Here is an 8,478-nt window from a genome sequence, read left to right as displayed (position 1 = left end):
GAATTCCTTTAAGCCGAAAGATGTCAAGATAGTTCAGCAAATAAGAGGTGACATGTTGTATATAAGTTACGTATATAAAAAAATTAGGGAGGAAATGTTACCAAATTGAGAAGGATCCCATGCATAAACATTTCCAATCTCAGTAACGGCGAACACAAGACGGTTATGTATAATTGCATCGCAGTATCTGGTGTTGTGTTCAAACTGGTTTTCAAGAAGTATCCATGTACGAGGATTTTCGCCATGGAGGTAGGCCATTGCAAAGTCGAAGATTGCGACAAGGGAGAAATCTTCATACCCCCCAGCAGCTATAGGAACTTGGCAAATAGCTATCTTCTGCAGTCGAATAACATAACCCTTATACCAGAATATAAGTGGATTGCCTGTAGTTTCAAACTTCTTCCTCAGAGATGGAAGGTCAATATTGCGATGAGTGTAGACATTCAGGAGGCTCCACTTGCATTCGGGGCCAACTGTGGCGATCCAATCTCCATTGGCGCCTGCCCGCACCTCATCCTTACCGTGTGGCATTAGGGCATCGTAGGAGAACCTGTCCAGCGGATCTAGTTTGCACTTGCTGTGCACCGGCAAATACTCCTTGAACACCCATGGTTTATCCGCCGGGTCACAACAGAGAACACACGGAAGGCCAAACGGCTGAGAAGCAGGCAGAGTGGCACTGTATTTGGCCGATTGAAGAATACCTTTGGAGGAACCGACTAGGGACGCGGCGGTGATGGCGTCGCACTGGCTGATGAGCACTTCAAGGGGGCCTTCCGTAAACACCTTGTGAAACAGCGCAGATCCACAGACCGTGCTCGATTTCGCCATCGCAAGGAGGCAGGTGGTACAATGGGGTTGGGGGTTTTCTTGGGAGATTTACTGATTGGAACTTTGGGAGAGAGATGGCGATCAATGGCGGTGGGTGGTGGTTTGAGATGGAGAACAGAGGCTCCTCAAACTGGGCACTGCTGGATAGGATGCGAAAGCGCCATGGCGGAGACGCAGGTGCGTGCTATGGAAGGTGGGCGGAATAGGGATAGACGAGTCAGACGACGGAGGTGAACCGAGACTGCCTACTGCAGTTTCGAGGAGAGTGTGAATGTGTTCAAAAAAAGAGGAGAGTGTGAATGTGTTCAGAAAAAGAGGAGAGTGTGAATGTGACCCGACACCCAAGTAGGAGCAGACGGACTATAGGAGTAGTCCCATCATTACAGTCCATTAATCGTGCTTCCTACACAATAAATAAGTGAAACGTCCCAGGCTTGTGTTGTCTAATCAAATCGATGGCCATGTCAGTATTATGGTGAACAAATAAAACAAATACACCAACCTTGTTTTTTTGCAACGTACACCAACCTAGCAAGGCATCAACCTTCTCGCCATTAACTAGAGGACTCTGTGGCTCCGTCCCACCAAAGTTGTCTCAACTTTGAAAAAAAATATACATCTATCCATCTAAATTATAAAAAAGGTGAGACACTTTTGGTGGGACCGAGGGAGTACAAAAAAACTTTACTACTCCATGCTAGTATCGGCCACTTTTCGAAAAGTAATTCAAATTTCAACTGAAGGCGTGCTATTTTATGGTCCTGAAAAATTACCAAAAAAAATACAACCAATTGCAACAGATCCATGTTAAGGGGGTACACCCTACGCAATATACATTAAGGAACTTCGAAACTTCAGCGACCTTGTAAGAATGCCCATGACAGTGCAGTTTTGCCAAATTAGGAAGAGACGGAATATGAATTCAACCAAATAAATCTAAACGAATCCTTAGACAATAGTATAGTTAACACGTTCAGAAAAAATGATGACTCCAAAAGAACAACATTAGCAAGAAATACTCCATTTTAGTTTGAACTTGCAGTCACATACATATACTAGTAGTACTGCCAAAATACTATAATACTCCGAGCTGCATTCTAGCACTCCAACTAGCTAGCTAATAGTTCTAGAGTAGTAGTACTACTATACAAGTCCAAAATACATCCGAACGAACCCTATTTCGAACTAAACTACTCCCTCTGATCTTCGAGTAACTACATTGCAGTATGACTAAACAAAGATTATTGTATAACCTTCTTGTTGATGCAAACACAGATATGCAACACACGCTGCCCTCCATTCTGCTTCGCGTAATGGGGCGGCACCGCCAGGAAAGAAGTGAGCTGCTGCAACATGATCGAGCTAGGCGTCGGGGAGCTCGTCGGCTCGATTACCGCCATCAAGGTGTCCGTCGAGAGGTCACTGGTCCCAGCCGGCACCGGCGGACCAATCACCAGCAGCGGCGCCTTGTACATCGGAAACAAGCACGCGGCCGACCTGATGCACACACAGGACACAATGGTGGTCAGGCTGAGCGCGCCAAAGGTGATGGCGAACACGCTACCATCTTCTTCCCCACTGCCGATGAACAGGTGTCCCTACGGTTGTACCGGAACGCGAACTATGCACCAGGCGGGTATGCCATACTGGAACGTAAACACTGGGATGGAGTGGGATCCTTGGAGGTGTACCAGGAGCTTCCGCGGTGGGCCGGTGAAGCTGCAGCCGGTATTAATGGCCTCTGTGCAGCCGCACGGACCATGCGGGCACGCGATATAGTGCTTGTAGGACTCCGTGGAGGCGACCAAGCTCTGACAGCTGACGCACTTGACCATTGCCCCAGATCGATTCGACGGCGGCAATCTTGCCCCAGATCGATTCGAAGGCGGCAACCTCGCCGGCTGCTCGCACTTCTTGCACGGGTTCGGCGCAAGCTCGCCGACGCAGCGCCGACAGCCCATATGACCGCCCTTGCACTGCACGGAACAACGTACGTGGCATCAGTTGTCATTGACATTTCTCACAGGTGAACCTAAGAATGAAATCGGAAGGGAGCGACCTTGGATATGGGGGGTTTGAAGGGCAGCAGGCAGAGGGGGCACAAGAAGAGTGCCTCATGCATCTTCAGAGAAGAGTGATCGGGAACACGAGAACGGGATGGGTTCTTTTTTTTTATACATGCCTTGGAGTGGAGTATGGATACTACTACTTATAGGAAGAACTTCTTTGCTAAGAATCGGCGTCGGCCGTACGCAACCATAGATGCACCAGCGGCTCTGCATTTTGTCAAAATAAAAGGACAGAGCTGCAGTGACTTGAAGCCTCCAAATCTCATTGTGACTTGGTGCCACCATCTACCATCCATTTGAGATCCAACGTTCCAAACTATCTCTTATTTCGAACCTAAAAACAAAAATTATTCAGAAAATTATGAAAAAAATCCAGTAAAATGTAGATGCCTTGTTCTAAAATCTGTGAATATTTCATCCCACTCGGATGACTAGCTTGTGATTAAAGAGCTTTTTACGTATACGAGCACTAGTTTAAACTAAATACTCCCTCCGATTCATATTAATTGACTTCAATATGGATGTATCTAGAACTAAAATGTGTCTAGTACATCCATATTAGAGTCAATTAATATGAACCGGAGGGAGTATATATTTGCTCACAAACCTTTGATTCAAATCGAATGAAACTTCACCAAAATATAAATCGAAATATGCACGATTAACTGGAAGTTCTTGAAATATTTCTGAGCAATTATAATAATTATTTAGTTTAAATTCTAAGTCGATCGCATACATTGGATCTGAGATGGATGGTGGATGGTGGCACCAAGTCACTGTGAGACTTGGAAGTATCAAGTCAGTGAAGCTCTATCCCAAAATAAAAGCTTCATGAAGGGGGCAGTTTGGTTCAAAAAAGAAGACAGTGCCAAGAAGTTATCAAACAGTACCCATATAGTCAAATGTACTCCCTCTGATTCAAATGAATTGACTCAACTTTGTCTAGATATATGAATGTATCAAGTCACTGAAGCTCTATCCCAAAATAAAAGCTTCATGAAGGGGGAAGTTTGGTTCGAAAAAAATACAGTGCCAAGCAGCTGTCAAATAGTACCATAACGTCAAATGTACTCCCTCCGATTCAAACGAAATGACTCAACTTTGTATTTTGCATGTTAAAGGTTTTCGTAAAACTTGGCCAATCTTAACATAGTTTGCCTTTCTAAAAATAAATATAAGCCCTAAGGCTCCTTTGATTCATAGGATGGGAAAACCATAGAAATATTAAAAACATAGGATTGAGATTTAATGGCTAGTTGATTCATATAGGAAGATGAGTTTGTTTGATTGTGCCAAAGGAAATTTTCCATGAGGTATGACCTAATGTTTTATTCTTATAGGATTTGCACTGCAAGATTCCTATAGGATATGTTCCTATGAATCAAACAACTAGTGTGGGGAAAATTTACATGTGATCTAAATCCTACATAATTCCTATACAAATCCTATATATGAATTTTAGTTGTTAGGTCACTTAAAATGACTTCACTTGAAGGGTTACATTTTTCGTTTCTTCTGAATTAGTAGTGATGCCTAACCATGTATATACCTAAACCAAGAGAATCAGCATAAACTTATGTATATTAATAGTAAGCGGCATATATGAATGTTTTTTATCTACAAACCCAGGGTCATATATATGTACATAGAAACATGCATATATGCTAGTTTTTGTACCTTGGTGTGTTCCTCTTTTGGGCTATCATTTTTGTTCACCGGTTCACAACCAACGCCCTAGATTATTTTGGCACTTAGAAAATAACATTTTGTTTTTGGTGCACTAACACAAATAGTAGTAGCACGGTCAACACTGTAGAAAAGTACAAAATAAATGTGTGTGGGAAAAATTGACTTAAAGTGACCATTACAATGAGAAAAAGGGTAGAACCAAGCATTGCACAGGGAAAAAGCATTGTAGTGCCCAGAAGAAGAAAAAAACAAGTTGGGCTATACTCCCTCCATCCTGAAATAATGGGTGTTTAGAGTTAAAATTTGTCCATAAAAGAGTGTACTTCTCATTTTGCAATGCACTTAAAAATTTGTCCACAAAAGAGTGGTAGTAAAAAATATTTCTTTCTCATCACGAGGGATATAGTTTCTTCACGACTAGTACTACCTCCATCACAAAGCTTAAGTCTTTTTTTAAGAGTCAAACCAAGTAAAGGTTGACGAAAATTTAGAACAATCTATCAACTAATATAATATTTTGTAGATACCATACCAAAATATTTTTCATTGTCTATGTATTGATATTAATTTTGTATTTTGCATGATAATGATTTTTGGTAAAATCTTAGTTTACCTTGACATAGTTTGAGTTTCTAAAAATAATATAAGGCTTACACTTTGGGATGGAGGTAGTAGTATTTAGCATAATATGGTTTTCTTATTTACTACATGCATTTAGCTCATTGGAGGTGGAAAAGTTGAAGAGGAAAGTGATGGTCGATGACAGTTTCCCAATGTAATAATAAAATCCTTAATACGCCTTGAAAACCCACATGTACGCTCTTTCTAGGACAGAGGCGGTATGAGGTAATGCACCCACGCGCTGTCATCTGCCCGTTCGTGCTATGTCTCCCAAATCTTGAAATATCGTCAGTTATCCATTTCACGTTGATGGCGCGTGAAGCACACGTCCGTTGGGAACCCCAAGAGGAAGGTGTGATGCGTACAGCAGCAAGTTTTCCCTCAGAAAGAAACCAAGGTTATCGAACCAGTAGGAGATGAAGGCCACGTGAAGGTTGTTGGTGGAGGAGTGCAGTGCGGCGCAACACCAGGGATTCCGGCGCCAACGTGGAACATGCACAACACAATCACAATACTTTGCCCCAACTTAACAGTGAGGTTGTCAATCTCACCGGCTTGCTGAAAACAAAGGATTAAACGTATGGTGTGGAGAATGATGTTTGCTTGTAGAAAACAACAGAGATCAGAGATTGCAGTAGATTGTATTTCAGATGTAAAAGAATGGACCGGGGTCCATAGTTTACTAGTGGTGTCTCTCCAATAAGATAAATAGCATGTTGGTTGAACAAATTACAGTTGGGCAATTGACAAATAGAGATGCACATAAATATATCATGATGACTACTATGAGATTTAATTAGGGCATTACGACAAAGAACATATACCGCTATCCAGCATGCATCTATGCCTAAAAAGTCCACCTTCGGGTTAGCATCCGCACCCCTTCCAGTATTAAGTTGCAAACAACAGACAATTGCATTAAGTATTGCGCGTAATATAATCAACAGAAATATCCTTAGACAAAGCATCGATGTTTTATCCCTAGTTGCAACAGCACATCCACAACCTTAGAACTTTTTGTCACTGTCCCAGATTCAATGGAGGCATGAACCCACTATCGAGCATAAATACTCCCTCTTGGAGTTACAAGTATCAACTTGGCCAGAGCCTCTACTAGCAACGGAGAGCATGCAAGAACATAAACAACACATATATGATAGATTGATAATCAACTTGACATAGTATTCAATATTCATCGGATCCCAACAAACGCAACATGTAGCATTACAAATAGATGATCTTGATCATGATAGGCAGCTCACAAGATCTAAACATGATAGCACAAGAGGAGAAGACAACCATCTAGCTACTGCTATGGACCCATAGTCCAAGGATGAACTACTCACGCATCAGTTCGGAGGCGGGCATGGTGATGTAGAGCCCTCCGGTGATGATTCCCCTATCCGGTAGGGTGCCGGAGGCGATCTCCTGAATCCCCCGAGATGGGATTGGCGGCGGTGGCGTCACATTAACTTTTCTCGTATCGTGGCTCTCGGTGATAGGGTTTTCGCGACGGACAGAATATATAGGCGAAGGGGCAGAGTCGGGAGGCGCCCGAGGGGCCCACCCCGTAGGGCGGCACGCCCAAGGGTGGGGCCGCGCCCCCCTAGGGTGTGGCCGCCTCGTTGCCCCTCTTCGTCTCCCCTTCGTACTTCTGGAAGGCTCCGTGCAAAATAAGACCGTGGGCTTTTGTTTCGTCCAATTCCGAGAATATTTCATGTGTAGGATTTCTGAAACCAAAAACAGCAGAAAACAGGAACTGGCGCTTCGGCATCTTGTTAATAGGTTAGTGCCGGAAAATGCATCAAAATGATATAAAGTGTATATAAAATATGTGAGTATTTTCATATAACTAGCATGGAACATAAGAAATTATAGATACGTTTGAGATGTATCACACGTCCACACTTCTCCCTCTCTCCACGGACTAGGAAAAAACCCTCTCTTCACTTCCCCTTCCCATTCCACCGATGGAGAGCCCAACCGACACCGTCAACGCAGCGAAAGCGAAAGCCGCGCGGCTGGCCTTAGCCGCAGAGGAGGCGGCCAGAGCCGCGACCGCAGCGCGCATGGCCGCAACGGCGGCGATCATCGCCGCAGCGGATGCCAAAGACGAAGCGGAGGCCATTGCCGAAGGTCGGGCCATCGGTCGCTCATCGGCATCTGATGATGTTGGTAGATGGGTCCACTCTCTTGGGAAGCATCCCCTAGATGACGAGGACGAGGTTGAACTCATCTTTGAACTGCCGCTGCCGACCTTCGACGAGAATATCGTCGACGAGGGGAGGAAGTATGTTCTGATTCACCTCTCTCCCTTATTCAACATAGCCCTGTATCGATTTGCGCTATGGTCTCTCCCTCTTTTTTTGCGCTATAGCGTTTTGAATTAGCGTCAGAATCTTTTTAGATTCATATTCAGTATTAGTTGCAACTGCTACATATTTGCTTCACATCCGATTCACCTCTCTCCCTTATTCAACATAGCCCTGTATCGATTTGCTCTATGGTCTCTCCCTCTCTTTTTTTGCGCTATAGGGTTTTGAATTAGCGTCAGAATCTTTTTAGATTCATATTCATTATTAGTTGCAACTGCTACATATTTTCTTCACCTGTTTATTTGGCATGTATCAGGTTGCTACTGATGAGGTTGACAACGATGTCGAGTCGCGTCATAGGAAGGCCAGGGCCACTCTCAACAAGCTTAAGGCGGGGAAGTTCGACAAGTATTGGAGTGAACCCTGGACTGGTGCCAGGAACAGCTGCCCCTTCTGCACAAAGAGCATAAAGGTTGACTTTCAAAGCGTCCTGCAGCATGCCGAAGCCGGTGGGTCTGGCTGTGTCAAAGTTGGGGAAACTGTTAACCGATCCGGCTTCATAGCCAACCACATGGCCTATGGGCTCTTCCTAAGGAAGAAATTGAACCAAGCTATCGAGACCGGTCGTGTGCCTCCTCCCAAGCCCAAGCCACCAAAGATTAAAGGTATGGGCAGCAAGAAGCAGAAGAAGCGGGACCGGGAGGAGGCGACAGGAAGAATATGGTAAATATACTCTGTAACTGTTGTGCATGTTTGTCTCTCCTACTGCTTCAAAAGCAGCATCTTTTGTTGAACTCTGTTTATGTTTGCTGCTCAGCAGCGTTTGTGGTGAACCTATTAGCTTAATTAGGGGTTGTTGAACTATGTCTGTGTTGAACCTTGCTTAATTAGGTTGTGTTGAACTCTGTTTGTGTTGGCGTGGGAAGGGGGCCATGATGCTACCCTGAATTTGC

This window comes from Lolium perenne, chromosome 4, assembly GCF_019359855.2.
Source record: "Lolium perenne isolate Kyuss_39 chromosome 4, Kyuss_2.0, whole genome shotgun sequence".
In the NCBI taxonomy this organism is placed as follows: Eukaryota; Viridiplantae; Streptophyta; class Magnoliopsida; order Poales; family Poaceae; genus Lolium; species Lolium perenne.
The sequence above is the reverse complement of the archived record's forward strand: the minus strand, read 5'-3'. Positions refer to the sequence as shown.